This window comes from Panthera tigris, chromosome B1 (genome assembly GCF_018350195.1).
Source record: "Panthera tigris isolate Pti1 chromosome B1, P.tigris_Pti1_mat1.1, whole genome shotgun sequence".
NCBI classification, from domain to species: domain Eukaryota; kingdom Metazoa; phylum Chordata; class Mammalia; order Carnivora; family Felidae; genus Panthera; species Panthera tigris.
Genome location: NC_056663.1, coordinates 203,107,739 through 203,124,456, shown reverse-complemented (window position 1 = coordinate 203,124,456; position 16,718 = coordinate 203,107,739). Strand labels below are relative to the sequence as shown.

Genomic DNA, 16,718 nt, shown 5'->3' with positions numbered 1-16,718 from the left:
GTACCCGCACACGAAGGCCTCTTCACCCAGCAGTCCATCTGTGCATGGGGGGTGTCCTTAGTCTTCTGAGAGCCTCTTTTTCACACTGAGGGAGACTCAGCCATCGGAAATATGGTCTCCACAGGGCGAGACCCCTGGAGTGTGCAGGGCTGGGGGGCTGTCCTGCTGGTCAGGCTTGCTGAAAAGGGCTCAGGACCTCCTTGAGTCAGCCAGGCTGGGCCCAGGGAGGACTGCACTGGGCGGGAAAAGACCAGCCAGCCCCAAATCACTTTCTTCAAGAGAATCTAAACACACACTTGCATGTTTTGAATAAATTTGCATATTGATCACACTATTCTAAATGCATTTTTTTTTCCTCAGGAGAGGAGCTTTAATTCCAAATCTGTGAAATCAAATGAGAGATGGTGGTATCTGTCTTGTACTACGAGATTTATAAGACAGTTTTCAGGTTTGTTCCCCAGAGGGATCCTGGGCCCCCAGAAAGGACAAGGACACCTATTCTCCCCACTGCCGGACAGATACCAAGGCCAAATGGGAGCATGAATGAGCCACCGCCCAGCTGGACACCTTGCCAGGAGCTCCGGTGGAGTCTGGCAGTGACTGCTGGGGGGTCTCTTTAGTTATCTCGGGATCTCCAGCACCCTGCAAGGACACAGCACACATTAGGACCTCATGTATACCTTTTGGCTGGAAGCGTGAGCAATTCCCTAATTCCTTTCACTTGTGACACTGGGGAGGGTCTCATCCCTGCCCCGGCTTGCCCTATGCCAGTCCCTGCTCTGGTGGGAAGCAGCTTGGAGCCGGTCAGGGTGGGGACTCTGAAGTGCCCACGTCTAACGCAGAGTTTCCTACCAGGGTCCTACATTGGCGGAACTGTATGGACAGCCTTTGTATCCCCAGGCCCTCAGACACGGGACGCGGCTGCTCGGGGAAGGAGACCTGTGGTGAGATGGCTCTTTGCAGCTGAGGCCAACCCCGAAGAACGTGGCGGCTGGGGGCCGAACAGGAAGACCCTGCTTGAAAGGGGACCTGAGCGGCACATCGTCGTGTCCACCATACCGCCCCCTGTCCTTACCACAGCCAGAGTGATCTTCTCAAAGCTGTGCTCTGACCACAGGCTGGCATTCCTAAGCCGCCCTGCCCCGCTGCAGCCTCATTGGAATGGCACATCGCCCAGCAGTTCCAGGGACCGAGTCCTCACTCTGACCACAGATCCCCCACTCCACCCAGCTCCAGGCCAGACTTGAGACTGGGGACGGGGTGGGGAACCGCTGAATCCACGCCCTGCAGATACTCTGCAGGAAGACTCCGACACCAGCGAGCGGGCCAATCCTTCTCCGGCCTGTCCTCCACGCTCCCTCCCATTGTTTGGGACCATCGGAAGCCAAGTCTGTAGCGTAGGCTCCAGGAGCGCAGGCGTGTGTGTGTGTGTGTGTGTGTGTGTGTGTGTGTGTGTGTGTGTGTGTGTGTGTGTGTGTGTGTGTGGAGGGGCAGTTGGAACTTGACCTCCGCCTTCCCCGCGCCACCGCGCTTCCTGTCCCGGGCGCCTTCTTCCCGCCCCCGAGGTAGGGGCGTGGGTGACCACCTGGGTGCCGGGCTGGCAGCCCCCGCGGGCTGGCCCCGCGGTGCCGCGCGCACCGGCCACCGCACCGCAGCCCGAGTGGCTCGTGCTGAGAGGAGGACGCGCGCGGCTGCCCGACGTCCCAGATCCACCGCCGCGCGCCCCCGGCAGGGGCCGCGATCGCGCGGGGCCCGCTCGCGGGCCGCGATTGGGCGCGCGGCCGTGACGTCACCCGGCGCCCGCTGGCTCCGGCCTCGGGCTCCCGGCTCCGGGCTTTGGGTTTAGCCGCCGCCTGGCGCGCGCCCGGCCGAGTAGCGGGAGCGGGACGCGCGCTCCGCGCTGCTCTGAGGCGGCTCGCGGGGTCCCGCGGCCCCGGCCCCCCGCGCGCCCCCTCCCCCCTCCCGCCCGGTCCCCGCCCCCCGCGCGCGCCTCCCCCCCCGCTCCCCTCCCCCCCCGCTCCCCTCCCCCCCTCCCGGTCCCCGCCCGCCCCCGCGCCCCGCCCGCCCGCGCGCCCCGCCCGGCGCGGATTTGAAAAGTCCGGCCGCAGCCCCGCGAGCGCGGCAGCCAATCAGCGGCGCGCACTTTCCCGCGGCTTCTGCGAGGCGGCGGCGGCCCGGCGGCGGCGGCGGCGGGCGGGAGGCGCGGGGGCGGGGTCGGCGCCGCGCGCGGAGAGCCTCGGCCTGGCCGCGCTGCGCCCGCCGCCGCCGCCGCCCCCTCCCCTCCCTCGGCCCTCCCTCCCCCGCGGCCCCGGCCCCCTCCCCGGCCCGCCGCCGCCGCCGCCGCCGCCGCCGCCGCCGCCGCCGGAGCCGCCGCGCCGGGAGAGCCGCCGCCGCCGGAGGATGCGACGCACAACAGGTCACTGGAGCCGCCGGCTCAACCGCCGCCGCCGCCGCGGGCCCCGAGGGGCTGAGGGGTCCGGGGGCGCGGGGGCCGCGGGGCCGGGGCTGAGGGGCCGGGAGGAGCAGGCCGGCCGGCGGGGCGGGGGCGGCCGCGGCTAACGGGGCCGGGCGGAGGGCGGCCGCGGCCATGTTGGGCCCGGCCGCCGGCGGCTGCACCTGTGCCGGCCTGCGGGCCGGGCGGCCTTTGTTCGCGGCGGCGCCGAGCGGGCCGGGCCGGCCTTTGTGAGGCGCGGGGCCCGGCCGGCGGTGGGAGGGGCGCGCCGGGCCGGCGGGGAGGCGCTTTTTGTCTGCGGACGGTCCGCGGGTGACACTCGCGGGCGCCGGCCGTTGGTCAGCGCGGGCGCCCCGGAGCCGGGCCGGGCCTTGGCAGGTGGAGGCGCGGGGACCCCGCCCGGGGCTGTCGGCGCGCGCCGCGCCGGCCCCCTCTCCCCCCACCCCCCCACCCGGCGCGGACCGGGAGCCCCCCGGGGGTCTCGGGACGCGCGGAAGCCCGGCCGCCGACCGCACGGCTGCCGCGGCCCCACTCGCGAGAAGGGCGGTTGAAAATCCCGGCGTTTAAAAAATGCTGGTCTTGAGTCTGGGTGGAAAGGTCGCGGGCCCGCGGCGTCAGTCCTCTCTCCCGCTGTGCCGGGGCGGGGGGGGCCGGAGCCGCCCCAGGTTTGACATCCAGGTGGAAACTTAGTATCGCGGCTGCCCTTCCGCCGGGCCGCACGCTGGTGCAGCAGACGAGTGGGGGCTCCGGGTGCGAGAGTGAGAGCGTGAGCGTGAGCCCGCGAGGAACACGCCGCTGTGGTAGGGCGTGAGCGCGAGGCTTGGGCGCTGACAACCCACGCTTAGGTTTTGGGGGCCTTGACTTTTACGTGAGTTAAACCCCGAGCTTCCTTGATCACTGAACAACTTCAGGAGCTCACGTAGGTACCCCGCGCACCGGTTACATTGTGTTTGGTGTATTTTAAAATAAGGTTGTCGGGGTGTTAAGAAGCCGTCCCATTCACGCAGCTGGGACCTTACCTCTTCTTTTTTCAAATGCTTTAAATGCCCTCGGTGTCTGTTTAAGTGTGAGAACCACAGTGCTTAAAAGTACAGCTGCAAACGGCAAGACGGAGGAAACCCGCCCTGTGCGCACAACCCTCGCCTTGTGTGCTCTTACCCCACAACCGTCCATAGTTCAAATCTAAACTACCGACTGGAAGTGAAGGGGACTCATGCCTTAAGCATGATTACTTTGAGTCATTTCCTTTTCTTTTCTTCCATTTTCTCAGACGCCCGGCAGCCTTCAGTTTGGGGCTGATGGTTGGTAAAGAGAGGGCGTGCTGCGTGGTTGTGAGTTGGTGAGAGCTTTTGTGGAGAGCTCTGATCTCTTCTGCACAAAAATCCTCCCTGCGACTACATGACTGCGGGTCAGACTGGCCTCTGATTCCAGCTGTAAACTTTCTTGTGTAAGAGTTTCGGATAAGTGACTGAAGCTTGAGAGACAATTTTATTCTTACGCAAAGTAAACCGACCTGCGATTTGTGGAAACAATAAACAGGCCACCAGGTGTGGCAGCTAGGCTTAGGGTTTTTACGCACGTGATTCACATGGAACTCTTAAAACGGTAGCGCTTTAATGTGAGGAGCCCGGTGAGGAACTGTGGGAATTCGACGCCAGAAATGAGAGGCTCCGCGGCTCTGGTTAAGGAGGAGTGGGTCTAGCCTTCCACCTGTTTGGATGCCCCTTCCTCCTACAAGGAGTCCCAGCTTTGAAAAGTCCCAACTCCTACGGCAGAATGTCAAGTAATTAGTTACTTCCTTTTTAGGGTTTGACGCTCGGGTGTAAGAGTAGGTGGGATAGACTCAGAGGTGCTGGCAGACGATGGAAAACACCCATAAAAGGTGTGCCTCGTGAGACACAGCCCGGATAAAAGGTGCTAAGATGATGCTGAGGTTTGCCGTCTAGGTTTGTTTTGCTCTGCCCTTTTCATTCTGGACAAATAACCTTTCTAAGCAAGCACTTTCCTTAGCCAGTGGGAACTGGAGGTTTAAGCTTTACGCTCCCCTGTCCTGGTACGCACTTTTGCTGTGGTTCTGGCTTGGTGACAGAACGTGAGCAGTTTCGGGTTAGCGTCTCAGCTGCCTGAGCCTCACTCTCCTCTTTTGCTGGACTCCAGCAAGTGTGTCTTTGTTCCCCAAATATGCGGTGCCCTGCCCTGGCTCCAGGCCTTTGCGCAGGCTGCTGTTGGACCAGGGGCACTGCTTGTCCTTCCCGCTGGAGCGCGGAGTACCCGGCCTTCCAGTGGCCGGCGGTGGCCTTTACCCCCTCCTGGCCTAGCTCTTGAAGATAGGGCTCTCCCGGCCTTGGGCGGCACAGGCTCTGGGGTGCCTCCTCACGGCAAGAACTCCGTGAATGCTGAATATAGGGGCATACGACTTAGGATAAACAAACAGCCCATTTTAAAGTCAGCACCTGACCCGTTTGCCTCTATTTTCTGTAAGTCTCGTTGGCGCAGAGAGGGATGCTCTGGAAGAAGCTGAGTATGGAACGTAAGCGGCTGGCCCAGGGTCACCCGGCTTCGGTCGGGGAGCTGAGACCGTGTTTGCCAGGCAGGGCTGTCTCCTTCTCTCATCATAGCTAACTTGAATGTTAAATAAAAGTTGATTATGAGACACTGCGAGCGTGTAAGTGTAACGAGTAGTAGGCCTGTATCTACCACCAAGATGAAGCAAGCAGTGATGTGTTGACTGTACCTGTTTGTCTTGCGGGGCAAATACAGAACAAGAGGTGAGAAACAAGAGGTGAATGGAGGGAGGCTTAGGCTCTTACTTTACACACAGTCTTTATGTGATTTTTTTTTTTTTTTTGAGAGTGAGCATGCGAGGGAGGGGCAGAGAGAGAGAGAGGGAGAGAGAGAGGATCCTCAGCAGGCTCCGTGCTGAGCCAGATAGATGCAGGGCTCAATCTCATGCCCCTGAGATCACGACCTGAGCTGAAATCTAGAGTCCCACGAATAACCTACTCAGCCACCCAGGCACCCCCTGTATGATTTGTTAATTTCTTTTCCAGGCATGGTTATTTATACTAAGCCCTTTGGGGAGAAAGAGACTTAAGTTGGTTGCCCCAGGGACTTGTCAGCATTTTCATTTGTCTATTGGTTGCAATATAGCTCCTGAAGGAGTTGATTGGTTCGATGAAATTTGGATTGCTAGGTAAAAAAACTGAAGATGGACCACAAAGTTGTTTTGTCCTTGAGTCTGCCTTCCAACAAGCAAGTGGCCACATAAGCGTCTTCAAAGCACTTATCTCTCTGATACTTAAACGGTTTCAACAAAACATAGAGGCACAGACATTGCAAAGTCTTGGTTAAGCTGAGTGTTGGCCTGTAGCTTAAAGCTCCCAGTAGTGAGAGTTTCCTAGCAGGTGCACAGGGAACACTCTTTACTCCTGGAAGGAATTGGGACCTCGTGTTTAAGCTGACTGGGTTGTCATGGAAAGAGTTGATGGTGTGAATTGTTTGTTATGCTGTCAAAGGATATATTTATATCAGCAGCACCTTCGTGTTTCTGGTAACGTTTCATGTGTTTCTGCTGCTGTATTCTGGAGGCCAACAGATCAGAAAACGTGTTTCTGACTCCAGTTTTACCGCCTTCAGTCAGCTCCCTACACCCTGCCTCGACTGTGAAAAGTGCACGTGTGATCACGTGAGGCCCCACTTTTCAAGGATCTCCATTGCCTTAGGGTTCGAGACAGTGTCCCTGGCCCCTCAGCTTGTGCTGCACTTGTCTCGTCCTGCGGCCCATTCCCTTGGGCATCTGCATGGTCAGTGCTTGCCACCTCCCTGCCTACACACCCCCTAGTGCGCACGTGGGCACCGTTGGCTTTTCTTACCTCTCGCTCAACTCTCTGCTTGGACCGCACTCCCACAGGGCCACCCAAGTCTCTGCCTGTTTTGAGAGGCCCTCGTAATTATGCCGGGAGCGCTTTGTGCTTCGCCCACCTTCGCCCACTCTCCGTTCCCACTGCTCTTTGGCCCATCGCAAGGACCGCGGCCACGCGTGGCCTCAGGTAGTTGCATTTGCTGTTTCTTCTGCCCAGAATGCTCTGCCCTGAACACCTGCACGGCTAGCTCCTTGCCTGCCTTTAGGTCTTTGCTGAGACCTCTTCCCAGGCACCTTCCCTGACCGCTGACTTAAAAGACCCTGGCACTACCCGTCTGCCTTAGCCTTTCCTCCTTGGCACTTATCCCCTGACACTGTGTTTTATTGATCTGTCCATCTGCCTGGCTCCATTGACATGTCTGTAGGGTGGGGACTTGTTCTCTCCTGGCTTTGATTACTCTCATACGCCCAAGTGCCTAGGGTGGTGCCCAAGTGACCATCAGTTGCTCCGTGATTATTTGAATGAGTGGACTCTCAGTTCTTTGATTTTGAGTGTATACAGTCTCAGAAGTGCTGTGAGTATGCTTGCCCTGCTGTGAGGTTGGGAAGGCAGAGGAGGGCCATGGGCAGGTGACAGATGTCAGAGAGGAGGCTCACGAACCAGTGCTAGAGAATTGTGGCTCTCCAAGGCCCCGGAGGTAGGGATGGGAAGAGCGGGCAGATACAAGAAAGGGGGCTGAAGTGGGATTGATGGGCTGGGGCACAGCATAGGGCTCAAATTCAGGGGACAGATTTGGTCCAGGTGACTCCAGTATTCATAATTTGAAAAATCTGGTGGCTGGGGCACCATTTTTGTCTCCCTGTGTACTCGTGAGAGGGAAGTTGGGCCTAGTTTCTGATCTCTGTTCCCTGCAGAAAGGAGCCCTGATCTCACCTGCCAGCCACGAGTATCCCTGGTGCTTTTCCTGTTTGCCCCGTAGAGGAGGCCATGGGTCTTGAGCACAGTGTGTGGCCCCTGCGTGTTTGTCCAGCATCTCTGTTGGCTGCTCCAAGACCTCGCTGTCCTGGTGCTGCAGCTCTGGTGACCTGTTGCCTCTGGTGCTGCCCACCCAGCACCCACAGCACTAGATACAGGGTCTTTGTTGTTTGGCTTTTTTGCTCCCAAGTTTGTCATCGCTTTATGAATGCTAGGCCCTGTCGTGACAGCACATTGTGTGGGCTCCCGTCCCTTCCTCTTTTCTAGGTCGTGACTTTTTCAGGGGGAGGACCTTCTGACCTGTCTTCTGGTCCTCGAACAGTGCCGCTGAGTACTCCGTTAACAAGTGGGGACAGCTTTGGAGTCTTCTCTTTTCCTGAAGCTTTTTGTTTCATGAAAGTGTGAATTCCTACATTTTTTAGATTAAAATACATGTTAGAAATAAGAGACTTCTGTGTCGTTTCCCCCAAAAGATTTGAAGTTGGTGCCGTCTGCATAGAGCTTTTCTCTGCAGCTTCCAGCACTGAATATTCTTTACCTCTTGTCGAACCCTCACAGCAGGAGGCCGAAACCCAAAGATATTAAGTACTGACCCAAAGGCACGCGGCCATAAGTGATTAGAGCCCCTGCAAGGCCTGGCCTTTGTTTCCGTCTCTGGCAGCTTACTGTTCTGCCTCTCGGGATGTTTTAACAGAAGCCCGTCTATACGTGGCTGGGAGGGTGGGCCATTCTGTTTTTGTTAGTCAGCATGGCGGTGCACTTCTTTCTAACATTTCTTCGCTCACTGAGTATCAGCTGTGTTCCAGCGATGAACCAGAGCCTATGGCCTTCACCCCGTGGAGTTTACAGACCTGTGAGGGGGATGAAACAGGGGAGACACGTCTTTGGAAACCCTGAAATAGTCCTGCCAAACCGTCGAACCTTAATCTGATCAAGGCTCTGTGTCCAGCAACCAATTCATGGGAAATACAGGGGGAGAGGAACACGTTAAGCTAAACCATAGGGTCGCCGTTGGCAGAACCTACAAGACCAGTGGCCTGATCTCTTCAACAGGGAACAAAAGTGTTCTGTGGACATTTTATTTGTGTCCAAGACAGGCCCGTTGGTTAGAGACGTGGCTAAACATCACCTGTGATAGCCGGGATACTTAGGAACCGGAACACTGACTGGATGTGTCGTTAAGGAGGTATTTTTTTTTTAGCTGCCATAATGGTTTTGTTATGTTTGAAGAACATAATTTGAGGGGTACCTGGCTGGCACCGTTGGTAGAGCATGTGACCTGATCTCAGGGTCCTGAGTTCAAGCCCCGTCCGTATTGGGCACGGAGCTTACTTACGAAAAGAACTTGTACCTTTTAGAGACACGTTCAGTTACTGACCTATGAAATGATGCGCCACGCGGGATTTGCTTCACAATTCTCTGAAGAGGGGACAGTGGATGTATGGCTGGCTGGATCAGGACTGACCTAGGTCGAGGTTGGTATGGGAACGTGGGGCTGTCCCCACGGAAGGACAATCCCTGAGTCGGAATTACCTTGTGGGAAGGTGGGGCTGTACCTGCTCTATCTACCTTTATGTGTGTTTAGAATTCTCCATGACAGAAAAGAGGAAAGTCGTGAAGGACATCTCGGATGCGTCTGGTAGCATCTGTAGGGAGATTCTATGTAGCTGGGGACTGGCTTTCAGGGAAGACTTCCCGATGGGATGGGTGCTGGAGCAGAGAGCAGGAGAGGGCTTGGTGGGGGACACACCTGGTTGAGGTAGGCACGTGTACGTAGAGGAGGGGGCAGCCTGTGCAGAGACCCTGGGGCGGGAACGGAAGGTGAGGGGACCGTGTGCAAAATGAAGCTGCACAGGTCAGAAGGGGGCAGGAGTTTGGGGCCGTAGGAAGGATCTTCCTCCTAAGAGCAGCACGAGGCCCTTGGAGGGTTTAAGGAAGGGCGGGGCGTGTGGGTGAGACACACATCCGTTGGCTTTGGACAGTGCCTTTGTTGGAGTCGTCTGTAGAGTTGGTGATGGGAGGACGGGGGAGCGTGAAGAGCTGGGTACAGGAGGCCAGGCCGTGGCTGCTGTCCGTTTGCACGGGGATCTTTCCAGTTGTCCTTGCTTTGGACGTTTGGTGCCCGATAGGACTGAACAGTTCTGCCCCCGTGGAGTTTGGTGTGGCCGTATGATTTGCTTTGGACAATGAGAAGTGACCTGTTGCTTCTGACCGGAGGATCTGAGAGATGTGTGCTTTATCATATCTTCTTTTTTGACTCTCATTGTGGGAGCACACAGATCTGTACTGTAAGCAGGAGAGAACCCTTTGGGTTGAACCAGGTAACAGGTGATGGCTTTGGGGCTTGTCACCGCAGCATGACCTAGTCCTTGGGTCTCCAAGCCTGGCCCCTAGACTGGCACCATATTTACCTGGGAACTTGTTGGACACACACGTTCGTGGGCCTGTCCTTGGCCTCTTGAGTCCTAAGCTCTGGAGGGGGGCCCGGCATCTATGTTCAGATGAGCTTTTCACGTGATTGTGATGCTTTCTACGTCGAGGAGAACTGCCTGTGACTTTGCTGATTGATAAGCCAGTTAGGACCTTACGGTGTTTGTCCGGTGTTTGTCCGGTGAAGGATGCTGGTGGTGGGCTAGTGCCGAGGTGGTGGGTGTGGGGAGAAGTAGGTGGGTGTGTGTAGGAAGGATTCTGGAATAAGACTGATAAGACCTGTTGTTTGGGATGGGAGAGATGTTTGGGGTGGCCCCTAATAAGTTTTGTCTGATAAAACCAGATAGATGGGGTGCCATTCACCGTCTAGACAAAATATTCTTCTGTAAGAACAATTTATATCTACTTTGGTTTCATGGTTCAGAAACCAAGAACAGCCTATTAAAGAATCATGAAAACTTCTGTTGATGTCTTCGTGGAAATATCAGTTTCCTAGTGAAGCTCACGTTGATCCCCCCCACCCCCCCGGCTTTGAAGTTGTGTCCTGTCTGCTCCCCAGATCCCCCTGGCTGATTATTTTTCTCCACAACAGCCGTTACTTTGTTTATTGCCCCTCCCCCTCGAGTGGAAGCTTCTTGAAGGTAGGGCCCTTGTCTCTAGTTCACTTCTGTGTCCCTGCAAGCACTCGACGTGTGTGAGCCGAACAGACAATTGCCTGTTGAGGGGTCAGCACCGGATGCAGTCCCCGTGGCCAGATCCGAGAGCAGGGCGCAGCCACCCACCACGGCCTCGGGGGGTGAGCAGGACGGAGTGCGGGCGACTTAGAACCGCTCAGGTTTTGGTCTGCGTGTGACTGGGGTGCTGCCGAGCATTGTCCGGCATCTGGTCGCGAGGCCCCTGATTCTCATCTGTTGGAATTTCTGTGGGAAGGTCTGGCCTGAGGGCGTGGGGAAGCTGTCTGACTTCGGGCGGCCTAGTCCTCCTCAGGTGGGAGAGGACAAGCATGTTTTGTTGAAAGCAGCAGTGCCCGGAATGAAGGCTTGCAAGCGGGACTGCTGGCAGAGCAGCATGGTGGGTTTTCCGTTTCTGAAGCTCTGTGCTTTGTGGGACCTGAGTCGGGATTACGCATCACGTTAACAGGTTATTGGGTTGTTTTCTGTCTAGTTCTGAAAGTTGTATAAAAAAAGTATTCGTTTCCTTAAAATTCAACCGCTTATAACTTGTTTGAAAAAAAAATAAGAGTGGTTCGTGTTGTCCACTGCCCACCTTTGGAGGCTAAGCTCGCGTGCGTCTCTCAGACAGTACAGTGCTCTCGGCTGCTCTAGGGACCCGTGTGAATCAGCAGGTGGCGTCAGTAAAGGGCAGAAACAGGGTGGCGTCCCGTGCTCTCGTGTCGGCCGCCCGCCACGGGTCAGTGGAGTGTGATTGAGGGCTGTCTCCTGGTTCAGAAGAAATCCTGGATCGTTACCCTCTCTGCTTCCTTTGGAGAGGGGCCTTCCTTGTTTTTGTAGGTTGATAAGTGTCTGAGGCAGAGGGAATCTGCCTTGGCGGCCCGTTACGTTTTAATAACAGGACCTCGCTCTTCCTTTACCGGCAGCCTCTTGAGTCCCCCAGGGAGACTCCTTGTGGGGCCCAGCGTGGCCAGCGCGGGTGTGGGAGGGACGTGCACCTGCTGTTGCATTGGACCTGGCGGCCGCTCGTGGTTGAGCCCCTTTGTGGGCTGTCTGCGTCCCATAGAAACCAGCGTTGCCTCCCGTGGTCTTCGCCAGCTACCTGTTCTCCACGCGCGGCCGAGATCTCAGGGCTGCTTCTTTGTAGCTGCTCATATCCTGGCGCCACCTCACTGCTCTTCTCCCTTCATGAACCGCTGGGCACAGGAGTGATGGGCAGGGTAGGGGTGGAGCAGAACCCGAGTTTGAGTTCCCGCTGGAGTTCATAGAAGTCCTACTTTCAAGGATGCGTGAACTCTTGACACATCATTAAGGCGAAATAGGAAGCTTAATTATTATAATAGATGATTTTTAAATTTTTTAATCTTTATTTTTGAGAGAGAGAGAGAGCGAGCGAGCGTGCAAGCCGGGGAGGAGTAGAGAGAGAGAGGGAGACACAAAATCTGAAGCAGGCTCCGAGCTGTCAGCACCGAGCCCGACGTGAGGCTCGAACCCACGGACCGTGAGATGATGACCTGAGCCGAAGTCGGACACTCAACCGACTGAGCCACCCAGGCGCCCCTATTACAGATAACTTTTAAATCAGAAAACACATTTTGTGAAAAACTGGTATGATGCAGAAGTGTAGGAAGGAAGGAAACGTAACCTCACCAACTAAAATGTTTATGGCTATTTCTGGCTTAGCTTCTCCTTTATCGAACTGGACCACGAACCCTAAGAACAAATTCTGCTCCCCTATCCCCTGAGGCAACCGCTGCGCTCTTGTTAGTCGTTTCTGTAGACTCTATCTGCACTCTGAAAAAAAGGACTTGCTCATTTTGGCAGAGTTGAGAACTTTGAGGTTTAATGTTATGTGTCAGGTTCCATCTTTGGGAGTTAAGGGTCTTTCTTGTCCCCTCGCCTCCCACTCCCTTCCCTGCTTCCTCCCAATATTGTGGTGCTGGCGAATCTATTTCTACGTGGTCGGCTGTTCTAGAACTCGGTGGTTGAAAACCCAGCATTTATGTGTGTGCAGTTCTGCTCTTGGCTGCAGGCCTCCGCTCTCCCAAGGTGGGCCTTCCCACAAGGCTGCTTGGGCTTCCTCTCAGCGTGGTGGTGGCTGCTCTCCAAGGTTAGGTGGGCGCTGGTGTGGCGTTGCTCTTGTCATGCTCTTTCCGTGAAAGCAGTCACAGCCCCAGGCCAGACAAAGGGCGTGGAAACATAGACCTTTCTTTGTGCAGGGGAGTGAGAGAGAATTTTGGGCCATCTTTAGTCCACCACAGTTTTATAACAGTTTTTGGTTTAAATGGATATTTAGCAACTGTTACATTGTTCAGCTGAACCATACAGTGTGCTGGGTAATATTTGCTTTCGTGTTTCCTTAGTGGAAAGCATTATGTTGTTTTCCATTTGCCTGGTCTCCCGTGCGTCTATTACTAATTCAGTCCCAGGTTTTCCAGGTGAACCGTGTAAAGAGCCTTTAGTGATGGTCAGCTGGACTCTGTCACTGCCATGTTTTTCTTTCGGTGACCTCGGAGCTCTTTGCCCTCCTGCTCCAGACTGGGTCCCCACGGGCCTGTGACACGGCTGCGTGTTCTTCCCTTCACAGGTGGACCACCGATTCTTGGGTCTCTTGTCTTCTATGATTTACTTTAACCTGTGGTGCTTCTCTTAAATGTGCTCCGGGAGGCGACATTTTTTGAGACCTGGCATGCTAAAACAATCTCCTATGTCGGTTGATAGCTTGGCTGCGTACGTGGTTTGGATTGGAAATAATTTTCTCACAAATTTGAAGTGCATTGCTTCAGTATTTTGGGGCTTGCCATGTGTATTTTCTCTTTTAGGAACACTGATGCTATCGCGGTTTCTGATTCTTTGCCTATGACCTGTTATTTGCACCCTGCCCCCCCCCCCCCCGCCCCCGCCCCCGCCCTTGGCCATGGGTCTCCTCTGCACTCATTATGCTGGCACTTGATGACTTGGTGGGTCTTTTTAACCGTTTGATTCTGGGACATTTTAAGTTATCTCTTCCATAATTAAAAAATCTTGACTATGTTTCTATTTTTCTCCAGTTTTATTGAGGTATAACCAGCGAAATTGTTATATATTTGAAGCATACAAGGTAATGATTTGATATACATATACGTTGTGAAATGAGTACCATAATCAAGTTATCCATCACTTAAAAGTTACCTTTAAAAATGTTTTTAGAGGCGCCTGGGGGGCTCAGTCGGTTAAGCGTCTTGACTTTGGCTCAGGTCATGATCTCGCAGTTTGTGGGTTCGAGCCCTGTGTCAGGCTCTGCAGAGCCAGGAGTTGCTTCAGATTCTGTGTCTCCCTCTCTCTCTGCCCCTCCCCTGCTTGCACTGTCTCTGTCCCTCTCTCTGTCTCTTTCTCTCAAAAATAAATACTAAAAAAAAGATGTTTTTAATTCTAGTGTAGTTAACATACAGTGTTAAGTTAGTTTCAAGCGTACAATATAAACTGTGTGTGGTGAGTGTGCTTAAAAGTTGCTTTCTTAGCAAATTTCAAGTGAAATACATTATTAACTATAGTCACTATAATGTATATTACGTCTTCGATCTTATAAATGAAAGTTTGTATTCTCTGGGGCACGTGGGTGGCTCAGTCAGTGAGTTCAGGTCATGATCCCAGGGTTGTGGGATCCAGCCCCGGGTTGGGCTCCTTGCTGAGCCTGGAGCCTGCTTCACATTCTCCCCCTCTGCGCCTCTCCCCTGCTTGTGCGAGCACAGGTGTGCCCTTTCTCTGTCTCTCAGATTCAAAACAAAACAAAACAAAACAAAACAAAAGTTTGTGTTCTCTGACCAATGTTCTCCTGTTTCTCCCACCCCCAGCCCCTGACTGTTTTACTCTCTTTTTCTATGAGTGTGACTTTTTTCTTTTTTCTTTTTCAGATTACACATGTAAGGGGGATCACACAGTTTTTGGCTTTCCCTCTCTGGCTTATTTCACTTAGCATAATGTCGTCTGGGTTGCAAATGGCAGAATTTCCTTTTTTTTTTAATTGGGGCAATTTTTTGATATATACAATGGAATAGTATTCCATTGTATATATCTACCATATTTTCTTCATCAGCTGGTGGGTTGATGGACACAGAGGTTGTTGCCATGTGTTGGCCGTTGTAAATAACACTGCACTAAACATGGGTAGCCGATGCCTCTGAGATAGCAATGTTGTTTCCTTCAGATAAATGCTCAGAATGGGATTGCTGGGTCACGTGCTGTTTCTTCTTTCTCTTTAATGTCTTTTTTTATTTTGAGAGAGAGCACACGCGTGAGCGTGCACGGAAGCGGCAGAGAGAATCCCAAACAGGCCGTGCTGTCAACCCAGAGCCTGACCTTGAGCTCCATCCCACGAACCGTGGCATCGTGACCTGAGCCACAATCAGGAGTGGGACGCTTAATCGACCGAGCCACCGACACTCCTCAGATGGTATTTCTGTTTTTAATATTTTTGAGGAACTTCCATCCTGGCCTCCCCAGTGGTTGCACCAAATTCACGTTCCCACCAGCAGCGCACGCTCCTTGCCCGTGCTCGTTTCTTGTGTTTTGATGCTAGCCATTCTGGCAGGGGTGAGGTCGTCCTCACTGTGGCTCTGAATGACTTCTCTGTGACCATGAGTGGTGCTGGGCCTCTTCTCGTGTACCTGCTGGTGGTCTGCGGGCCCTCTTTGGACAAATGTCTGTTTAGGGCTCTTTTATAATTTTTAAAACCTTCTGTTTCTGTTTGGAACTCTTACCACATGGCTGTTGTGTCAGCATGATCTTCAGATTTTCTTCTTTTTCTCTCCAGTGTTTCTCTTTTCTTTCCTGCCTTCCTCCTCCTTCCACCGCTCCCTGTTTCTTCTCCTTCTCCCCCTTTCTCCCTTCCTGCTGCCCTCCCTCCCTCCTTCCTTCCTCTCTGCCCTTTGGCAAGACTAGGAGATTATGATGTCTTGTCTCTTTTTGTCCCCTTGACGGTATTGAAATGTGACTACAGACAGTGCTGTCGTTTTTAATTATTTTGGGAGTATTTTTACATTTTCATAACGTTCCTTTAAAAATCTAACGAAGAGCCTAGATGATACGTTCTCCTGCTTCAGAATTAAAAAGTTATGGTGTGAAAATCTCTCTCCCACCCCATACCCTAGCCACCTGATTCACCTCCCTAGAGGCCACCGTGTCACCAGAGGTGGGCAGAGAATACCCAGGTGGGAGGCTGTGTCTGTTTCAACTCCCATGGGAGTCACATTGAGGGCTCTCCCGTTCTGTGTACGAGGTGTTCCTCTGAGCTGCTGCTTCGCTTTTGCCTTTGTAAATTCTTGTTTCTTGTGAGTTTCCTCGCTATTCTGATCGCCGCTCTCAGTGAAGGTTTGTTGTGAAGATGGAGGTCCTGGAGCTGGTGGCAGGGTCTGGGTGGGGGCTTGACTGACGGCTGACTGGTCGGGACCCCACCGTCAGGCTTGGTAGGTGTTTCCCCCTGGGTCCTGGCAGCTGTCTTAGAATTCGCTGCTGCGCTGAGCGCCCCTCCCCCCTCGGTAGCGCGCCCCTCCGATGCGCCCCGTCCGGAGACTAGACTCCAGGCTGTGTCCAGCTGGGACAGGGCTGGGACTGCATGTTTCTTGGACCGACACCAGCTCTTCCCAGTTTTTGTGGCGGATGCCCCTGCTGCATGTGGTGAATTCTCAGTCCGCGTCAGGTGTATTTTAGAGGGAAAATAGGAAAAAATATTTCACAGCTATAAACAATACAAGTTAATATGCTTAATACCCTTCCTATTCAGCAAAATAAATTGATATTTAAAAACCAGGTAAAATTCACATACCATAAAATTTTCCACTTAAACCATTTTAAGATTTATACTTCAATGTTTTTCTTGTTTGTTTTTGTTTTTTGTTTTTTCCTTTCTGTTTGCTCAGTATGTCTCAGGGTTCTGCAACCGTCAGCACCGTGTAATTCTTGCCTGTTTTCATCATTCTGGTGTGGAGCCCAGTACTCCTAGCTGTCACTCTCAGTCCCCTCTCATGCCCCAGCTCCCAGCAACCACCTTTCTCCTTTTGGGCTCCATGCATTTGTCTGTTCTGGATGTTTCTTATAAATAGAATCATATGATGTGTGGCCTTTTTATGGCTGACTCTTCCATTGTATGGTAGGTCACATTTCTTTCCTCAGTTTATCATTATTATTTGGGTGGGTTTTTTTGCTTTTATGAATAATGCTGCTGTGACGATTCTTGTACAAGTTTCTGTATGAACGTATGTTTTCAATTCTCTCTCGGGTAGACACCGAGGAGTGGAATTGCTGGGTCGTGGGAGCCCTGTGTTTAACCGTTTGAGGAATGGCTAGACT

General features: G+C 53.8%; 1 protein-coding gene across 4 annotated transcripts in view; it reads left to right on the top strand.

The window, feature by feature from the left end:
* Positions 1–2,336: 2,336 nt before the first annotated feature.
* Positions 2,337–16,718, top strand: part of NSD2 (nuclear receptor binding SET domain protein 2) — a 90,690-nt gene continuing 76,308 nt past the window's right edge. For 2 of the 4 annotated variants that reach the window (XM_042985138.1, XM_042985134.1), the window contains exon 1: positions 2,337–2,416. The gene's annotated coding sequence lies outside the window, so the exon portion shown is untranslated. Of the gene's footprint in view, positions 2,417–3,116; positions 3,372–14,807; positions 14,824–16,718 lie in introns of those variants that run through there. The other 2 variants (XM_042985135.1, XM_042985137.1) reach the window with 2 other exon arrangements.